Source organism: Muntiacus reevesi, chromosome 14, assembly GCF_963930625.1.
Source record: "Muntiacus reevesi chromosome 14, mMunRee1.1, whole genome shotgun sequence".
NCBI lineage: Eukaryota > Metazoa > Chordata > Mammalia > Artiodactyla > Cervidae > Muntiacus > Muntiacus reevesi.
Genome location: NC_089262.1, coordinates 62,813,487 through 62,834,864, shown reverse-complemented (window position 1 = coordinate 62,834,864; position 21,378 = coordinate 62,813,487). Strand labels below are relative to the sequence as shown.

The 21,378-nt window shown below is 44.2% G+C and overlaps 1 long non-coding RNA gene across 1 annotated transcript in view; it reads left to right on the top strand.

Moving 5' to 3' along the window:
• LOC136146673 (uncharacterized) overlaps positions 1 to 20,100 on the top strand; it is a 47,814-nt gene extending 27,714 nt beyond the window's left edge. Inside the window, exon 4 of the long non-coding RNA XR_010659030.1 lies at positions 19,178 to 20,100. This is a non-coding gene — a long non-coding RNA (uncharacterized lncRNA). The remainder of the gene's footprint in view (positions 1 to 19,177) is intronic.
• The last annotated feature ends 1,278 nt before the right edge of the window (positions 20,101 to 21,378 follow it).

Genomic DNA, 21,378 nt, shown 5'->3' with positions numbered 1-21,378 from the left:
TGTGTGAGAAAGCCAAGCCCCATGGAGTGGCCCCATGAAGGCGTTCTGGTCTGGAGGCGTAGTCTTCAAGTTATCCCAGTCCAGACATTTTGGCAATTTTACTCCCCAGCTGCAAGCCACCTCTGGGCCTTGTATCTTCCCAGCTGAGGTCCCAGGACTCAAGGAGCTAACCCTGAAGTGCTGTTGTTCAGTCGCTTAGTTGTGTCCAACTCTGTGACCTCATGGACTGCAGTACAACAGGTTTCCCTGTCCCTCACCATCTCCTGGAGTTCACTCAAACTCATGTCTGTTGACTAGATGCTATTCAACCATCTCATCCTCTAGTGCCCCCTTCTCCTCCTGCCTTCAATCTTGCCCAGCATCGGGGTCTTTTTCAAAGAGTCAGTTCTTCACATCAGGTGGTCAAAGTATTGGAGCTTTGAGCTTCTGCATCAGTCCTTCCAGTTAATATTTAGGGTTGATTTCCCTTAGGCTGGTTTGATCTCCTTGCAGTCCAAGGGACTCTCAAGAGTCTTCTTCAACACCACAATTCAAAAAGCATCAATTCTTCGATGCTCAGCCTTCTTTATGGTCCAACTCTCACATCCATACATGACTACTGGAAAAATCATAGCTTTGACTACACAGACTTTTGTTGGCAAAGTGATGTCTCTGCTTTTTAATATGCTATCATAGTTTTTCTTCCAAGGAACAAGAGTCTATTAATTTCATGACTGCCATCACTGTCTGCAGTGATTTTGGAGCCCAAGAAAATAAAGTCTGTCACTGTTTCCACTTTTTCCCCATCTATTTGCCATGAAGTGATGGAGCTAGATGCCATGATGATGCTCTCATTGAATTCCTGACCAGGAAATACAGGAGCATAATCAAATGGCTGTTTCAATTTGCTAAATATTGGGGTAGTTGCTGACTGAAACACTGACTGAATGCTTCTCATCTCTGAACCCTCAGCTCACAGACTAGGCTTGGGCAACACAGGCTTAGTTGAATAAGTGAGTGAGGGCACAGTTTAAAAAAATGAGCATGTGCCTTTAGAGCTCTGCTCAAGAAGAGATTTCTCTTCATCATTCAACTGTGTGTTCGTACAAAAAGCAGGATACCGAGGCTGTAATAGCAGAACCAGGAAACAGCACCTTTCCCAAAGAGAATCTGATGTTACTTGCTGTCTGACAAATTAACTTCTCTGGTTGGTGGGCAACTTTGGTAGGAATGGGAAGCACAGAGGTCAGTGCAAGGAGGGAAAGGGAGGCAAGTGCAGAACTGACGTGGGCGGGAGAGGCATTTTACTGGATCACTTGTGTCACTTCCCACCAAAGCAAGCGAAGGCCTGCACTGCATCTTTTAGAGGCACGCCATTGACCAAAGTGCGTCAGAAAGTGCTCTAACTCAGTCTAGCCCCACATCCCCACCCAGCTGTTGGGGGAGAATTTGCTCCTAGTGCAGTCCACATTCGTTTAAGTCCCTGTCCTAGATAAAGGCAGTATGTTGGCCTAGACTTTTTCAAATGCTGTTCGATGGAGTTCCTTTGATTTGCCCCCAAGTTGCTGTGCAGTTGCCATTAAAAATTCATAACTGTGAGAGAGGATTTATAAGGAGCCAGGAGTTTGTCTACCTGGACAACGTTGGTAGGCAGTGTCCAGCTGAGGCCGTCATCTCCTGGCTGAGAAGGCGTCACATAGCATTCAGAGGCAGGAGGCCAGCTCCTTTCAACAGAGGGCCACGCCTCTGATTTAATAGCAGAATCATTGCATGGTGGGGTCTCACTGCCCTTGAAGGTTTCCCTGACATGTGACCTAAGAGATGCCAGGAACACTTGCTGACTACAGCCTGGCAGGGATCGCTGAAGGAGGCAAAATTGTGTGGTGGGGAGGGGATTGCTCTGTGAGAATTCCACATGGCAAATCAACTGAGAAAGCCCTCTGTCAACCAGAGCCTTGAAAAAAGAGTCCAGTTCAGCCACTCCCTTTTACTAAAAGGATGGTAAGTTGTGAGTTTCTCAAAGCGGAGAAGTAGGCAGCTAGCTCCTTTCACATAACCTGAACCCTCAGTCTCAAGATGTAGTTAATGCTGAAATGTGTGTCAGCTGGAGCCCCCAGAGGCAAGTTGTGATGCTGCAGCCTAGCTCTATTGGATGTTGTGTCACAGACATCCCCAACCCCCGGGGCCATGGACCACTATTGGTCCATGGCCTGTTAGGAACCTCTGCTCACAATAGGAGGTAAGTGGAGGGTGAGCAAGTGAAGCTTCACCTGCATTTGCAGCTGCTCCCCATTACTTGCATTACCACCTGGGTTACACCTCCTGGTAAATCAGCAGCAGCATTAGGTTCTTATAAGAGTACAAACCCTAACCCTAAAGTCAAGGTGGAATATTCTGACATCGCCACAAAATAGAAATAAAATGCACAATCGATGTAATGCACTTGAATTATCCTGAAACCATTCCCCACTCCCCCAGTCCCTGGAAAAATTGTCTTCCATGAAATCCGTCCCTGGTGCCAAAAAAGTTGGGGACTGCTGCTGTACCATACAAAAAAAAAAAAAAAAAAAAAAACCCACCATAAAGTCAATAGATAAAAAGTGCAAGGGAATCTTTAAAAATATACATATATAAATATTTGTTGGCATAATTTGTTTTATAAGGAGGTAATACAAGTTCCTTTGGAGACAGAAATCATTAAATTGTATACAAGAAGATGGAGAATACTATATTAGAGGAATTCCTCTTGGAAAAAATTGTGTGTGTCAAGGAAAGGAATTCTCTGATAAGCCTATTTGGTTGTGGAGTGAGACTCCAGAGGCTATGCTCCAGGAAAAGTAGATGATCTTTAACCTGCCTGCTAAGGAGGGTGGATCCTGTTAACAGATCTGGCTGGGGCAGACATGTTTGAGAGCAGAGCTGCATTTCTGGACCCAACAGAAAGGAGACAGAGCCTTTGCAGGAGAGTTTAGAAGAGGACTATTATCAGGGGCAGCAGGAAAGATAGGCCCTTGAGGGGGGCAGACATGTCTAATGAGGAATGGAGGAAGTGTGTTGTGAGGGGTTCAGAGTACCCTCCCTCCTGCATTACCCCTTTGGGAAGTCTGGTTGGATTCTTTGTGGAAAATGGATGAGTGGTGAGAGCCTGGGTTTCCTGGGTTCTAAACAAAATCTTGGGTTGAAGGGGATTTTGAGAGGTCACCAAGCCCATTCCCACCCAAAGGAGAAGCCCCTTCCTTGACACCCCTCCTCCCCCACACCCCGCGGGAGGCATGAGCAGTCTGGTTCAGCCATGTGCCCGACAGTGAGCTCACTTCTTCAGGAGGCAGACAGGGCCAGTGAGGAGCTGCCTGTTTTGGGTTTGCTGTCTTTGTTTGATTCAGAGGAATAGCAAATAAGCAAGTGACTACATTTTGTGGTGGGGAGGGATGGGCATAACTGTAAAGTCACAATAGCTCCTGGGAAGAGCATTTCTACTGGTGCCAAGTACTTCCCTTACATTATCTTAGTGGAGCCTTACAGGAAAGTCATTTATTTTGTTTTGAGATGAAGAAATTGAGATCCTGCAAGCCCAGCTGGTCTACCCGAAGTCACACAGCTTCATCAAGGAGAAGCGAGAATTTGAGCAAGGTGTCTCTGAGCTTTTCACCAAATCTCTGTTTCTTCCCTGTTGATCTTACTGGGAAGTCATCCTTCTACAACACTTGTGAGAAGACACTTGTTTTGCAAAGTGATGGACTCCACCTCAGTCTGATGATGGTCTCTGTGTCTCAAGAGGAGCAGAGAGAACTTCCAAGGGGATCAAATCATTTGCAAAGGAAACTTGGAGAACAAATAGGCTCGGAGAAACTTAGAAAAGAATGGGAATTATTTCACTTGGAGAAAGATGGTTATATAATGGGTCTTCAGGTTTATGAAAGACTCTTAGAGACAGTGGCTACCAGCTGTTCTTCATCACTCTGGGCCAGAGAGGAGGAAATAGGCTTAAGCAGCAGCCTGAGGGTGTCTATATGGAAGAATTTCCTGCCCCTCAATGGGTCAGTGAAGGAAAAAAGAAAAGAGAGCAGGCCTTTTTCTGAGGACACCAAATGGAGAACAGAGTCATCTTGGTTTGTGTGGGCTTTTTAGAAGCCAATATCTACCTTACTGATCAGGTTCACTGGGTGTGTATCTCAAGATTTTGTCTCTAGTAGCACTCAGGGTCAGAGAGTTTTATTGTGGGATCCCTTGAGGATTTCTCTGATGTAGCCTCAGTGGAGCTATGCCCCCATTATTGCCAGGACCCCTTAATCTTAATCTTAATCTTGCCAAGCTCCAGGGCATTATGCATAAGTGTGTGCCAGAGCTCTGAGCCACTGGTTCTGACCCTGGCAGTTTCCTGGTCCCTAGAGCTGGGGTTCAGAGCATCTCATGGGATTCTGGGGAGGGGAAACAAAATCGTCTTTGTGTAGGTCTAGCAGAGAACCTGGCATATAGTTGGTACACAACCAATGATAGTCTTATACATGTACACCTGAAACTAACCCAACATTGTAAGTCAGCTATACCCCGATATAAAATAAAAGTTAAATTTAAATGGCAACCCACTCCAGTATTCTTGCCTGGAGAATCCCAGAGACGGGGGAGCCTGATGGCTGCTGTCTATGGGGTCGCACAGAGTCGGACACAACTGAAGCAACTTAGCAGTAGCAGTAAGTAAAAAAAAAAAAAAAAAAAAAGATTGCCTTATGCTCCCACTACCCAAGTTTTAGAGCTTATGTGAAGTCTAAATACACTCTGCTTTTTAACAGTAAAATTATTTGATTTTAAGTTGATGAGTTTTGCAAGATCCCTCTGTTGGACCTGGTCAAAGATTCAGGGACACAACATAAATTCTTGGTGTGGGGATTTGGTGATAGAGCTCATATTTACCCTCACCACAACCCTCATAACATTATTGATCTTGGATTTCTGCTCTTAGCCCAGATCTTTCCAGACCAAAATGCCTAGGGTCCATTAGAGGCCACCCTTGCCTGACTCTCCAGCCATTGTGGCTCAGTCCCTTCCAGGTCTCCAGTCTTCTTTAGATACAGAAACAAAGAGGCTTCAGATTATTTTAGATCAGGCTGGGTTCCAACCCCAGCTCACTCACTGACTTGATCTGTGGCCTTGGACAAGACATGCTATCCTCCCAGACCTCAGTTTCCTCATCTGTAAACTTGAAATGAAAATCCTGCATCCTATTGCATGGATGGAATCAAATAGGGTATGCAAAGCACCTGGTCCAAGGTTTTGTACGCAACTGCCAAATGAACACTGAGATTAGGGTCATGATTCAATGATTATTTCAATGATTGTTTCTAACTCTTGGCCGTACGCTAACCTCTCGGGAGCACTTCTTGGGTTCATCAGGCTCTGGAGCTTTACCAGACAACCTGAATTGGCATATACAGGGACCCTCTTTTCTCCCCTCTCCAAGTCCCTTCTCTGCTCACACAGAAGGAACACCTTGTCTTTGGCAGAAGGGCTAGGAAGGGAGCTTCTGTAACCTCCTCTGTGACCTTAGTTTTCCTGGATCTGCTAATCTGATTGGCCAGAGCAGTTGCCAGGAGACTGGGGTCACTGATGACTTACTAAGCACGTGTTCAGCTGGGCCTCTGGCTGGTGCCTTCAGATTTCCACACAGCCTTCCCAGCATGCCAGCCTTGGAGGGCAGGGTGATGGTGGTTGTTATTGGATGCTTACTTAGCTGTTAATCAAGCATGGTTTCTCAGTTTTGGCACTACTGACATTTTGGGTGGGATCCGTTGCATACATCACAGGATGTTGAACAGCATCCCTGGCTTATATCCATTAGATTTTGGGGAGTTAGCACTTCCTACCTTAGCTGTGACAGCCAAAACTGTCTCCAGACATCCAGACACTGCCAGGCATCTTCCCCTCGGCTTGGGGGAAGAGGGGAAGGGAAATTCACTCCAGGCTGAGAGTCACTGAATGAAGGTGAGGCATTGAACCAGGTTTAGGTAACGAGACTGTATCAGAGGTTTGAATCCTGAGTCTGTGAATGCGTGTGCGGGCGGGCTTTGCTGTGTCCGACCCTTTTGACCCCGGTGGAGTGTAGCCCATCAAGTTCCTCTGTCCATGGAATTTTCCAGGCAAGAATACTTGCGTGGGTTGCCATTTCCTTCTCTTGGGCATCTTCCTCACCCAGGGATGGAACCTGGGTCTCCTGCACAGGCATTTCAAATTCTTTGCCTTTGAGCCACCAAGGACTCAAAGGCTGGGAAATTTTATTCCCACTAACCCTTAAAGTCTTCAGTGGTGATCTAGTTGGCCAAGTGAGAGAACTTCTTTAGTTTTTTCATAGAGAGAGAGAAATAGAGCAAGAAATCAAGCAAAATGGAGAAAGGCCAGAAGGGGAAACTGAGGCAGGGTCCAGTAGCAAGTGACTTCCATGAAATTCCCAAGAGCGCTGGGTGTGCAGGAGCAGTGGGGCTGGCAGGGCCGGGCAGGGCTGCCCTGGGCCTGGGTAAATATGCTCTTTGGGATGGAAGGGCTGGCAGGTAAATATTAGTGACCATCTACCTCCACAACAGCTCCTGGAATGACTGAAGTGCGGGAGAGGACACACCGTCCCTTGTACTGAAACCACATATTTGTCTCCCTCTGTCTCCCTATCCAGCCAGTCACCGCACACTGCCCTGTCCCGTCCTCCCCTGCCCAGACCCTCTGCCCTGGGTCATCCACTGGTGCCAACCAATCTAGTCTGTTCCAGGTCCTCCGCGCCGGTGCTGGAACCCAGGCGCATGGAGACAGAGGGCAAAGGAAATGAAACTCCCCAGCACTGAGCCATTGCAAATAATCCCTGCCTTTTCAAAGGCCGCCTTCGCCTGGTGCCAAGGCAAGAACTGTCTGTCTCGCCACCTTTCAGTTCTTGTTAAAAAGCAGAAGGCATGTCAGGGCTGGGCCGGGCCACGGCACAGAGAGGACTTTCTTTGCAGTGCTGGACGAGACTCAGCGCTTTAGTGAAAGGTCTTATTAGCCCCAGCTGGCATCCCATTTTCCTGAGCTGGAATAAAAAATTGCCTCGGTCATCCTTTCCCAGGCTAATTTCAAAAGCATAATTACCATCATCATAATTGATTGCTATTTATTTTGGTCATTAATAGTCATACACCCCCTTGCTCCATGTGGATTAAATGGTCCGAGAATATTTATGGCACGTGGCAGCTGTATTCCTTTTTCTTCATTCCGCACATCCCCTCCCCCGTCCCTTTTCATGGTAACCCCTTGACTTCATGACACCCAGGGAATCCTTCTCAGGCTTTCGTGTTCAAACGCCTAAGCCATGGTGACTGATGAGAGCTGGGATGAAAAACGAAGTGTTCAAAAAAGACACGGAGAGAGTGCTATCTTGGATAAAATTAAAGGGCAAGAAGTGGGCATAGCCTCCAAGCTTGTATTGGAAGTGGGAGGTGAACAATTATGAGATTATTGTTTCTTCTCTCTTTTGAAGGAGGCAGTTACCAAGCCTCTGTGGGCAGTTGGTTTGGGAAGAGAATTGGTATTTTCTGCCTTCAAGACAGAGAGCTTGAGAGCTGCCTGCATGTGACCATAGAAGGATCCTAATGTCCCCCCAAACATTCAGACCATGAACATAGGCTCCCATGTTGCCAAACTCTTAAGACTACCTCAAATGAAAGTCCCAGAGGAGGTAAGTTTAACTCACACCTACTCTTGAGTTGGGGCTGTTTTACTTCCATGTTGTCCTACCTGCTGTTAGGTAGTTAGAGCTCCTGAAAGGCTCTAGAGCTTACAAAAAAAAAAAAAAAAAGACCAAAAATGCAGGCTTAAAAGCTTTAAATTCCCCCAAAGGGGTTGCTCAGAATTTCCTGCCTCCAGCTGAGCAGACATGCTGGGTCCAGGTGGGGATCTGACTCAGGCTAAGGCACAGGTCCAGCCATCCTGCTCCTTGATGAGTAGAATGGCGGCCACTATGCTCAAATCATACATCAGAGCCTTTTGTAAAACCAATTACCTTACAAGTCAGTGCCTCCTTCATGTTGGAAGTTGTAGGAACCATTCACTGACAATTCTTCCTCCACCACCTGGATGAAACTAGCCCATGGTGGGAGAGATTCAGTCAATACTCAGAGAGAAGTCCATTTCAGAGATGCAGAGAGAGTCCTGGTAGCATTTGAGACCCTGCTTCCAGTTATCCCTGAAACCTGGACAAGGGACCCTGAGAGGAGCTATACGAGTCGAACCCTGCACAACTCCAGGAAGTGCCTTGTGATAGAGGCCCCTGGGGTTGTGCAGTGTGCAGCTTGCACAACCGTCCATGGTGACCCATCAGGCAGCATTGCCGCCCTTTCTTCACTTTTCTTGGAGATACTCCAAGGCGCTGTTATTAAAGTTCTCTTTTTGCCAAATCCATTTGGAATTGGATTTGTGCCACTTAAGCCAAATGAGATCTAAATGATCTTAATTGTCTACAACCACAAAGGAAACAAATAGATGTAATCTCCCCTGTCCAATCCAGCTTATTCTTGATAGCAGGAGAGAAGTACCTCTCTTTCTTAGCTGTGAACTCACAATTTGCTGGGCCTTCAGGGAAGCAGAAAAGGAGAAAAGAAGAACAGAAGCAAAGCAGCACCCCTACCCCAGGAGCAGTCCTGGGGTGCCAGGCCTTGCAGAGTTGCCAGGCATACAGGAGGCGCCTGAATGCAAACAATTTCCGGAAGGTCTTTGGTCTGGCTGCATGGCAGCAGCTGCACAGCTCCCTAATGGGTGTCAGTGTCAACGCAGACTCAACATCTTCCAGGGGGAATGGGGCTGAGACAATGCTGAGCTCCGGCCAGACAGAGCTCCGGAGGGGTGGGGGGATGTGGAGGGAAAAGGAAGGTTGCCAGGCAGAATAGCTGCACGTCCAGCCTGGGGGAAAGAGAATGAGGAAGAGTCTTGAAGAGGCTTTCAATTCAGAATTCCCGCATTCCATCCCTTTCAGCTCTTGAGTCTCTCTAGTCAAATATGTAGACACTTAATTTCAGGAATGAACAATAATTAAAGGATTTTTTTTTTTAAGGGAGCAGGGTAAGAGGAACACTGGCAGATTTCTCACTAAGAAGGCCGAAAGAAGAGAATTCAAAAAATCCAAAGGAATGTAAATAAGTGTTCTACAAAGAGACATGGGTGGTGCCGTGGGATTAGCATGGATTTTGAAATCAGCCTGATTTGGGTTCATGTCCTGACTGTGAAACTGTAAAAAGCCACCCCAATTCTGGAAGCGTCACTTTCCTCATTAAAATAGGCACAATAGTACCTACTGCGTATGGGTGTATGATCAGACGCAAGAAATAAGTATTCATTAGGACCACAGAGCCAGTGTCTCCCAGGAAGATAGTGCAGTGCCGGAATGTGAGCTGTTGGGTTTTGTTTAGTTGTTACTTTTTCCCCTTACTCCATTTCTGACACATGCTAGGATTGTGTATGCATCTTTTCTAATACAATTCAGTTCTCTGCTTTCATCCTCAGACCAGATATTTTTGGAAATACATAACATAGTCCACTTGATCATAGAGGAACTCAAACTCATAGGCCTTCCAGGATGCTTGCCGCCACTGTTTGAATTTTTTACCTCATCCCTGCCATACTCACCAACATCTTGCCTCTTAAGGGTATCCTTTTGGTTTTGCTTTGCTATTGCTGCATTCAGCTTTTTCTTACTGCCCTTTGTATTGGTTATCTATTGCTGCATAACAAATTACACCAAAAGAGTGGCTTAAAATAAGAAGCACATGTTAACTGATGGCTTCTGTGAGTCAGAAATGCTGGAGCATCTGAGCAGCTCTAACTCAGTGTTTTGTTAGGTGCAGGCAGATGTTGGTCCAGGGTTTAGACGACTGAAGTCCTGTCCCAAGGGTAGAGGATGGAAGGGAGAGTGAGCATACAGCTAGTCCCAGTGCCTTTTGGGACCTAATCTCCAAAGTTGCACAGTGTCACCTCCACTTTATTTTGTTGTTAGAAGTGAATTACTAAATGCAATCCATATTCAAGGAGAAGTAAATGAGTCCGCTTCTTGAAGAGAGTAGCAAATGATCTGTGGGCAGTTTAAACCACCACATCTAGCTTAGTCATCTTTCAGGATTTTAGTCTTCCTCTTCAGGATTTTAAGGCTTATTTTTCCACGGAAGTATTACACCCTGTTTCCATGGTGTAACTGACTGAATGGTGGCCCCTAAGGATATAAGGTTATTCCAGCATGTTCCTGGAACCTGGGACTGTTACCTCAAATGTAAAGTTTTTGTAGATGTGATTAGATTAAGGATTTTATAATGAGAAGCTTTTTCTGAATTATCTGGGAAGATCTTAAATCCATCACAGGTGTTCTTTTAAAAAAGTTTATTGAAGTATGGTTTATTTACAATGTTATATTAATTTCTACTTATAGCAAAGTGATTCAGTATCTTCTTTTTCATATTCTTTTCCATTATGATTCATCACAGGATACTGAATATAGTTCCCTGTGCTATAGAGCAGGACCTATATAACAGCTTGCATCTGCTAATCCCAGAGTCCCAATCCATCCCTCCCACTACACCCCTTGCCCCCACCAACCACAAGTCTGTTCCCCATGTCTGCATCACAAGTGTCTTTATAAGAGAGGAAGAGAGAGACACGGAGGAGGACAAGCCGATGTGAAGGGAGAGATGAAGATGGGAGTGATGCAGCCTCAAGCCAGGAAATGCCAGCACCCACCATAACTAGAAAAGGCAAGGAACAAGTCTCTCCTGGATTCTGTCCTGGAGAGACTGTGGGCCTTGTGGACACCTTGATTTCATCCCAGGGGCACTGATTTCAGACTTCTGGCCTGCAGAACTGTGAGACAGTAAATTTCTGTTGTTTCAAGCTGCCCAGTTTGTGGTAATTTGTTATAGCAGCCACAGGAAACTGGTACACATGGGTTTCCTTCGTCCAGCCAATACATATTTAATATGGATCTTTTATTAAGTTTCAGCCACTATGCTAGGTCTTGGGTAAACAGAGGCTTAAAAGAAACCCTAATGTGGTGACTGCCACCTAGACTTCTGTTCTAAACCCCAGAACCCTACCTACTAAGTATCTTCACCTTGACCTCCCATGGCCTGTAAGGCTTGCAGATGAAATTTGCCCAGCTAAGCTACTTTTCTTCTCACCCTTCACCCTTTCCCTGGTTCTGGTTTATGGGCTCAGCATCCACCCAGATACCCAGATAAGGAAACTCAGCCTTGATTCCACTGTCAACACCTACATCCAGTCTCAAGTCCTGTGGAGTCTACCTTAGAGTCCTCTTAATTCAGTCATTTATGATTTCTTACTTAGAGGATCTCAACAACTTCTTGTAATAAGGTGATTTATAATGAGAAGTAGACCTCTGGGCTTCATCCAGGCTCCTGGGACAGGAACCTTTGGAATTTCAGAAGTGAAAAGAAGGATGAAGATGCAAACAGTGTCTTTTGTTATTCATAACAGGCTCCTTTCAGTCACATCAGAGTTTATGTTAATGAAGTGACTTTTAGAAAATCCCTAAGAATGGGGGCTGGTTGATTAGGAAACCAACTAGAATTAGAGGTTTGGAACTTATAGCCCAACCTGCTGACCTCTTGGGAGGGGAGAGGGACTAGGGGTTGAGATATACATCGATGGTTTAATCATGATCATGCCTTCATGATTATACAGTGGAGGTGATGAATAGATTCAAAGGATTAGATCTAGTAGACAAAGTGCTTGAAGAATTATGGATGAAGGTTCATAACATTGTAGAGGAGGCAGTAACCAAAACCATCCCAAAGAGAAAGAAATGCAAGAAGGCAAAGTGGTTGTTTGAGAAGTCCTTACAAATAGCTGAGAAAAGAAGAGAAGCAAAAGGCAAAGGAGAAAAAGAAAGATACCCAACTGAATGCAGAGGTCCAGAGAATAGCAAGGAGAAATAAGATCTTCTTAAGTGAACAATGCAAAGAAACAGAGGAAAAAAAAACTAGAATGAGAAAGACTAGAGATCTTTTCAAAAAAGTTGGAGCTACCAAGGGAACATTTCATGCAAAGATAGTCACAATAAAGACGGAAATGGTATGGACCTAACAGAAGCAGAAGATATTAAGAGGTGGCAAGAATACACAGAAAAACTGTACAAAAAAAGGTCTTAGTGACCCGGATAACCATGATTGTGTGATCACTCACCTAGAGCCAGACTGCTAGAGTGTGAAGTCAAGTGGGCCTTAGGAAGCATTACTACAATCAAAGTGAGGAGATGATAGAATTCCAGTTGACTGATTTCAAATCCTAAAAGATGGTGCTGTTAAAGTGCTGCGCTCAGTATGCCAGCAAATTTGGAAAACTCAGTGGCCACAGGAATGAAAAGGTCAGTTTTCATTCCAGTCCCAAAGAAAGGCAATGCCAAAGAATGTTCAAACCACTGTAGAATTGCACTCATGTCACATGCTAGCAAGGTAATGCTCAAAATCCTTCAAGCTAAGGTTCAACAGTACATGAACCAAGAACTTCCAGATGTTCAAGCTGGATTAAGAAAAGGCAGAAGAACCAGAAATCAAATTACCAAAATCCATTGGATCATAGAAAATGCAAGAGAATTCCAGAAAACATCTACTTCTGTTTCACTGACTATGCTAAAGCCTTTGACTGTGTGCATCACAACAAACTGTGGAAAGTTCTTAAAGAGATGGTAATACCAGACCATCTTACCTGCCTCCTATGAAACCTGGATGCAGGTTAAGAAGCAACAGTTAGAACCAGACGTGGGACAATGGACTGGTTCTAATTTGGGAAACGAGTACGTCAAGGCTGTATATTGTCACCCTGCTTATTTAACTTACATGCAGAATACATTATGTGAAGTGCCGGGCTGGATAGAATTAAGATTGCCAAGAGAAATATCAACAACCTCAGATATGCAACAAATTGTTTGTTGTTGTTTATTGTGCTCTGTGCATTGCAGGATGCTCAGCAACAGGAATGTTCTTTACCTACTATTAATAGATACCCCTTTCTCCAAGTTATGAAAGTAAAAAATGCCTTCAGACATTATCAAATTTGATATGTCCTCAGGGGTGGGACCTGACCTGCTTCTTGAGAAACCTGTATGCAGGTCAGGAAGCAACAGTTAAAACTGGACATGGGACAACAGACTGGTTCCAAATAGGAAAAGGAGTATGTCAAGGCTGTATATTGTCACCCTGCTTATTTAACTTATATGCAGAGTACATCATGAGAAGCGCTGAGCTGGAAGAAGCACAAGCTGGAATCGAGATTGCCGGGAGAAATATCAATAACCTCATATATGCAGCTGACACGACCCTTATGGCAGAAAGTGAAGAAGAACTAAAAAGCCTCTTGATGAAAGTGAAAAAGAGTGACAAAGTTGGCTTAAAGCTCAACATTCAGAAAACTAAGATCATGGCATCGGTCCCATCACTTCATGGCAAATAGATGAGGAAACAGTGTCAGACTTTATTTTTCTGGGCTCCAAAATCACTGTAGATGGTGACTGCAGCCATGAAATTAAAAGACACTTGCTTCTTGGAAAGAAAGTTATGACCAACCTAGACAGAATATTAAAAGGCAGAGACATTACTTTGCCAACAAAGTCCATCTACTCAAGGCTATGGTTTTTCCAGTGGTCATGTATGGATGTGAGAGTTGGACTATAAAGAAAGCTGAGCACAGAAGAATTGATGCTTTTGAACTGTGGTGTTGGAGAAGACACTTGAGAGTCCCTTGGACTGCAAAGATATCCACCCAGTCCATCCTAAAGGAGATCAGTCCTGGGTGTTCATTGGAAGGACTGATGTTGAAGCTGAAACTCCAATTCTTTGGCTACCTGATGCGAAGAGCTGATTCATTTGAAAAGACTCTGATGCTGGGAAAGATTGGGGGCAGGAGGAGAAGGGGATGACAGAGGATGAGATGGTTGGATGGCATCACTGACTCAGTGGACATGGGTTTGGGTGGACTCCGGGAGTTGGTAATGTACAGGGAGGCCTGGTGTGCTGTGGCTCATGGGGTCACAAAGAGTTGGACACGGCTTAGTGACTGAACTGAACTGAACTGAACAGGGGTGGGAATGCTGGGGAATGTGGCTCCCTTAACTGAGAACAACTGTGTTAAGCTGACTCTAGAGTTTCATCATAAAATACATTAATGATAGAATATACTTATGGTGTAGTGTGCAATTACAAGGCTCTTGATGATTGGCCTGATTTGTGCCTTTCTCTCTCTTATTTTAATTTTTCTTTTTCTAGTTGAAGTTATGAGTATGCATAATTCAACTAGTTCTGCAAGATTTGTTAGACAAACAACATTCCTTCCTTCTCCTCCCCTTCCATTTTCCCTTCTCTGGGGCCAATATTTTCAACTCTTTAATATTTATTTCATATCTCTCTATAAAATTGCATTGCTAACTCTGGTTTTTTCAATTTGTGGCCTTATCTACCAATTTATCCATTGCCTGTGGAAGATAAAGACTTATCACTACTTCTTTCCTCCATTTCCACCACTTCCCATCTCCCCATTTTCTTCATATATTTATGCTATAATTTTGACTTTATAAGCATTTATTTTTTCTTTTATATGTTTATATATGCCTTGCAGAATGGAGCTATGAGCTAATCTTTTGTTTTTCTTGGAGTTAACAATGGCCTTTTTATTGGTGCTGTTATTTATTTGTTTAATATTCTAAGTATTTATCATTAGCTCAATCCCCAAATCTCAGTCTCACCTTCCTGACAAAATCTATGAGCATCTAATCTGTTCAGTCCAGCCTGGGTGATCTCTGCCCTCATACATGCTGTCAGCCTGGGCTGGTCATTTGCCGTTATTCAGAGAATTCCTTCTGTCTCTTGTTTCTGTATGTTGTACTGGGTTAAATATTGTCCCTCCCCTTTCAAGCTCATGTTTCTCCCAGGATCTTAGAATGTGACATTATTTAGAATAGGCTTACTGTAGATGTAAATGGTTAAGATGAAGTCATACTGGAGTCGGGGAGGGGACCCCTTTGCCCACTATGACTAATGTCTTTATAAGAAGAGAAGAGATACAGAGATAGACATGCAATGAGAAAAGACGATGCGCTGATGAAGGAAGGGATTGGAATTCCACTGGCACAAGTCAAAGAATGCCTGGGCCCACCAGAAGCTGGAAGAAGCAAAGGAGAATCTTCTCTTTGAGGTTTCAGGGAAAGTATGGCCCTGCTGACACCGTTATGTTGGATTTTTAGCCTCTAGAACTGTGTAAAATTTCTGTGGTTTTAAACCACCCAGTTTGTGGTTAATTTGCCAAGGCACCTCCAGGAACTATTACATATGGCATGTCTTTTTTTTTTAGTTTATATCTTCATTGGTAGATTATACATTCCAGTGGCATCCTGGGAAAAAGCATGTGGGAGTTAATTTTTTTTTTTTTTTGAGAATTGATTCACTTATTACACACCAGTGATAATTGGGCTGGATATATAATTCTAGGTTGGAGATAATGTTTCTTAAGAATTTTGAAGTCACTGCCACATTCTTTTTTGCTTATCTGCTTGTTTTTCTCCCTGCATCCTGTTGAGAATTTCAAATTCATTCTAATTCCCGATCTGTTGCATATGACTTGTTTTTTTCCCTGCACTTTAGAAACTTGGTAGGATGTTTCTTTTATTCCTAGTGCTCTTGAAATTGCATAATAATGTACTTTGGTGTGAATATATTTTTTCACACCTGCAAACTTGAAGTTCGCTTTCAATCTGTAGATTGATTCTTGCTCTTCAAGTTTGGGAAATATTCTTTTATTTTGTTGATGAAGCTCCCCTCCTCTGTGTTCACTGTTCTTTGTTTGTGGTACTCTTGTTTGCAAGTGAGACTTCTTGGACTGCTCTCCAAATTATTTTCTCTTTTCTTCCCTGTTTTCTGTTTTATTGTCTTTTCTTTTTTCCTTTTTCTTTTTTTGTATTTTGGCCACATTGCAAGGCATACATGTTGGTTCCCTGACCAGGAATCAAAGCTGGGTCTCCACAGTGAAAGCATCAAATCCTAACTACTAGGCCACCAGGGAACACCTTTGTCTTTCTGACATGCTTTCTGAAACTTTTCCTCAGTTTCATCTTCATTTTTTACTTTTTACAAAGTTTTTAACTTCTGTTTTCACATTTTTAATTTTCAAGAAATGTTTTCTGTTCTGTTATGTGTTCTTTTTCTATAGTATTCTGTTCTTGTTTCATGGATGTAATGTCTTTTTATTAATTTCCAAAGGTCATCAATGATAGTTTTTGCAAGTTTTTTCTTGCATAATTGCTGTTTCCTCCAACTTGCTTTTATTTTGTACTCTAACTTACCTTGTGGAAATTTTCTTGAAAATTTCTTCATCTGTGGTTGTCTGAATGGATGGAGCTTCTTGACTGTGAGCATTATTGTGGAGTGCCATGCTGTGCCAGTCAGTGGGGAATCCCCTGTGTCGGTATCTTCAGGTATTTCCATCTGAGCTTGTCAAACACAGCAAAGAAGATTTTTCCGACCTTCGGTCTAGAGGGCAAAGGCTTAGCTACCAGCATTCTGGAAGTTCAACAGGGACAGAGGGAGAGAAGACAGCAATGTCCACAGTCACTGAATCCCCTTGTTTCTAAATGATAACCAGGGTATCAGATCCCATCAGCTGGGTCTGATGTCACACAGTCCAGAGTCCCGTTTTATCCTCGCTTGAAACCAAGCAGTCAGTCTCCTGCAAGAGTAGCAGAGGGGCAGGTACCCAGCAGTGTGGGGTGTGGGGGGTAGGGTCCAGGCATCTGACTGCTACTAAATGGATTTCAACCAACCCCGCAACTTTGTTCTGGGTTCCAGAAGTACCTGCTGCTGCAGGTTCCCAAGTTCCTCTGTGCATTCTCTTGTATCAATCCAGTTGGTTCATGGATTTTCCTACTGTGAGCTTGGAATTCAGCTCAGTCAAGGCTATTTGGTGAGTTACTTCCTATCTATAAACTTTCCAACTCCCAATGTTTTGTGATTTTCACCTCTCATTTTCCTTTTAGGTTTATGTCTTTATAAACTCCTGTCATGAGAGTTGTGGCAAGGTTTCATGAGGGACTGCAGTAAGATGCTTGTGTTCAGTTCAGTCTCTTTACTCGAAAGGGCTTCTTTTCCAATCCTATCTTGGGTCTTATTTTGGAAGGGAGCTCAGGTATATCTCAAGTCTGTTTTGAAATCCCTTCCCCAGTATCACTTGGTCCAAAATTTCGCTTTGAACCAGTCATGTCCTATCCAGCAAAACCCATAAAATGTATTTATTTATATCATAGTATCCTTCCTATAGAAAAATATCCTATAGATACTATAGGAAGAGGGCAACAGAGGATGAGATGGTTGGCATCACCAACTCAATGGACATAACTTGGGCAAACTCCAGGAGATGGTGAGGGATAGGGAGACCTGGCATGCTGCAGTCCATGAGGTCGTAAAGAGTCAGACACGACTTGGTGATTGAACAGTGACATCTTCCTATATAACCCAAGGGATCAATTTCATCAGTTACTTTTGTCAAGTGTTTTGCCACTCTGTTCTACGTTTCCTACACCTGATCCACATGTGATACTTGGAGGAAATAAATAAAGCAGGGTTGGGGTGAGGGACATTAGTGATTTATTGGCTTGTGACACATGCAGTCGAAAGTCCACTTGGGGACTTGTTTATTTAGGATGATGAGGGAAGTCCACTTTGATGAAATGGGTGTGTGTGCAGAGACCACAGGAGATAAACGAATGGGGACTGCAGTCCCCATTTCTGGAGTGGGAAAGACAAGGTCAAAGGCTCTAGGAGGGAAAGCAGGAGATCTGTGAGGCTGGAGAGGAAGAGCGAGAGGGGGATGTGGTGGGGGAACAACTTTATGCAGCCATTAGATGCTGACATTTTGTCTGAATAAGATGGGAGTCTTGAGGAGAGTTACCCAGTACATCCCGAACTGCTCTGGCTATTGCAGAAGAAGAGACTCATGGGCAAGAGCAGAAGGAAGCAGCCCAGTGCGGAGGCTGCTGGAGGTACCCAAGGGAGGGACGGTGCTGACCTGGATCAGGTAGTAGTGGAGGTGATGAGATAGGGCTGGATTCTGGGTCTAGTTTAAAGGCAAAGCTAAAAGGATTTGCAGGTGAGTTAGATGTGAGGTGTGCAGAACGAAAGAAATCCAGCTGTTTTTTTCCTGGAAAGACAGAGTTGCCAGATATTGGCAGGGGGCAAGAGTGAGGGAAGGGCAGATCAGGAGTTAAGCTTTGGCTCTGCCAATTGGAATTGCCTGTTAGATGTCAAGGTGGAGATGGTGAGCAGGCAGTTGCCTAGAGGTGGGAGAGCTGAGAAAAATACGCAGTATTTATGGAGCTCTTCCAGGGTACCAAACTCTGTCTGTGTGCTTTACACATATATCTACTCAGCGCATCTCCATGGCACTCTGATAAGGGATTATTCTGCTTCTACATGGAGGGAGAGCAAAGGCCCAGGAGGGTAAAGTAATTAGCCCATGGCCATACCATGAATAAGTATCAGAGCTGAGTTCAAACCTGAACCATCTGGCCCCAGAGGCTGCCCTTCCATCCGCTGTGGTCTCTTTCGGGCTCATTGTGGGCAGTGGATACCTGATCAGGTCTGGTGTGGAATAGAAAAGTGAATCTCTCAGGCTCAGAGCTGAGCAGGCAGCAGATTGGTACATTGTCAAAATGAGGCTTGTGGGGTCAGTCAGATCTGGGTTTGAATCTCTGTCACTTACTAACCTTGAGGAACTTATTTTTCCCTCTCAGCCTCCATCTCCTCTTCTATAAAATGGGGATAATAGTGAGACCTACTTCATAGAGTCATTGTGAGGTTGAAATGGAGCAATGCCTATAAGGTACTCAATAAATGTCATTAGTTATTATCATTGTTACTATCAAATGACAAAAGTTGCAGTGTCTCTTGATCAGACTTCTGCCCCATCCTCAGTCCCCCATAAGATGTTATGTTGGGAGGCAGAGAGGACTGGTGGAAGGAAACTTAAGAATCTAGTGTAGTAGACTTCATAGAGTCTTTGGAAACAGCCCCTCTCTTTCAGGAGTCAGGTGTCGTTCAGGACATTACCCAAATCCTAGGATGTTAGTGAAACTTAGTGGTCAATAAAACCATCTACAATTCTTCAGGGCCAATGATTTCTTTCTTCATTTCCATTACTCCAGGACCTCAGAGATGGGGGCTATAGGAGGGAAGAGTCCATCTAGGTTGAAGATCAGACTCATAAGGAAGCCTCCTGCTTCCCAAGGCTACCTTGGACTCCCACTTGGAAGATGCTGGAATGTAGCTTTAATGGGCCCATCTCACCACATAACATGCCAACAGCCCTGGATGATTTCCTGAGATGAGACCATCTCTGACTTACAGGAATGACAGTCACCTTTAATTCTTGGGCCCAGAAGGATCCCAAATGAATTTAGAACAACTAAAGACTCTCAGTTCAGAAGGACACTTTAAAAAGCAACCCGTAATTACAGTTTGGGAGCCATGAAGTAGCCTGGAGAGACCAAAGCCTGTCCAGAAGAGACCAAAGAAAGAATTCTGTTTACCAACTTTTCATTTATGCTCCACCTACTTCCAAAAAGAATTTGAGGTGGCTGACTGGAGGAAGCAAACAAGAATCCCAGCTCTAAGACTTTGCCCACTGCTAAAATGCCCGAGATAGAGTCACTAAAGTGGATTGTTTTGCCATGAGGAGAAAGAAACAGATCATGGAACCCAACACATCACACGAATGAATCAGCTACAATTATGCATATACATTGAGAAGGGAAACTATTCCAGTGGTTCTTTCTAAGCATCACCAGGGAATGGGATTTTTAAAGCAAATATTGCCATACTTAAATAACTGGCTTGTCTCTTTTCTAGGCACTGAAATTCTACTGTTAGAATTCTTAATGCAGATGCTTCAGGGAGGTGATAGTGATGTATCAGTTTATTAGGTGGTTTCCATTTTGACAGTCCAGTCATGTCAGGATGGCCAAGTGGTCAAAGGCGCCAGACTCAAGATTCTATCTTCCCATTTTGACAGTCCAGGAGCACATCCTAATTTGGGACAGAAGATTTGAGAGTCTGGACTCTTGGTAATGCTGGGGGAAAGACAGAATGGGCTGGGGAGGGACACAGGTCGTGGTGGCTGACTGCGTGGGGTTGGGTTGGGGGGCTGGTGCTGAGATAGGACGTGGTGAAAAGAAAAGGTGGGCAAATGTGTGAGAGCAAGACAGTGGCATTTGGCGAGCATCTATTTTACATTTAAGCCTTTTAAATGTTATCTTTACGGCAACTCTTGAGATCAGTATTATTATTTCTAATTTTACTGAGGAGGAGACCGAGGCTCGGAGAGGCATAGTGGTGGGCCCAGGTCACACAGCTAGATAGTCAGTCCTGGCTTGTTGCCAGCATGGTTCAGCACCAGTGGCTCCGAAACTGTGCGAAGTGTTGACTCTCTAGCTCCTGAAATTCTAGACCTGGGGACAGTTTAGGGATTCTCTTGTTCAACCTCTTCCTTTGACGAGGGAAGCAAAAAAACAGAGACCCAAGGTGTCTTGACCTCTGGGTGATCGCAGAGACTCATTCTGAAACAACCCTAAAGCCCAGCTTCCTGCTGTTTGCTAATGACCACACGCTGGAGCTGCCTGGACAGCTGCCACGACAGCCTCACACGACAGCGCTCCTGAAAACGCTCCCAGCCCGCCACCATCTTCAAAAACGGAAAATTTTCAGCAGCCACACCTGCTGGGAAGTGGGGTCTATTTTGCGCTGGAAGCCACTTTATTTACCATGCCTAACCTTGGTCTGCATCAGAGAACATTCTTAAGGATCTGGAGACAAGCAGGTCAAAGCTTGTTACAAGCAGTGCCCGGGGCAATGTGTGGCAGGGGGAGGGTGTGGTTCTGCTTCCTTATGTCAGGTATTTCCAGGCATAAGTGGCCTGGGGCTTGCAAATATTTTTGACATAGTGTGCTTTTTGTTGCTTATGGGATTCGATGTTTTTTTAGGTAAATATCAGCATGAATTCCAGGGCAAACAGAGACTTCCCTATATCATTCACAGGTAAATTAAAATTAACATCACTTTTACCAGTACCTAGTTGACAAACCCTGCTAAATTTAGGCAGTTGTGTATCAGAAATCAAGTTGTTTAAAACCCACTGTGACATATATAAAATGGTTGAATATATTAAATCAAAGGCATGTGTCCAGTTCTTACTAGGGGGAAAAAGAGCAACAGAACGTGTACATCTTCACAACTATACAACCAGTGGGCAAACTATAGCAGCTAAAGACTGCCATTTTTTATTATATTCCCTGTGCTGGGCACGGTGTTCCCCACACATTATTATTTATTGGGAAGCAGTCAGACTGCC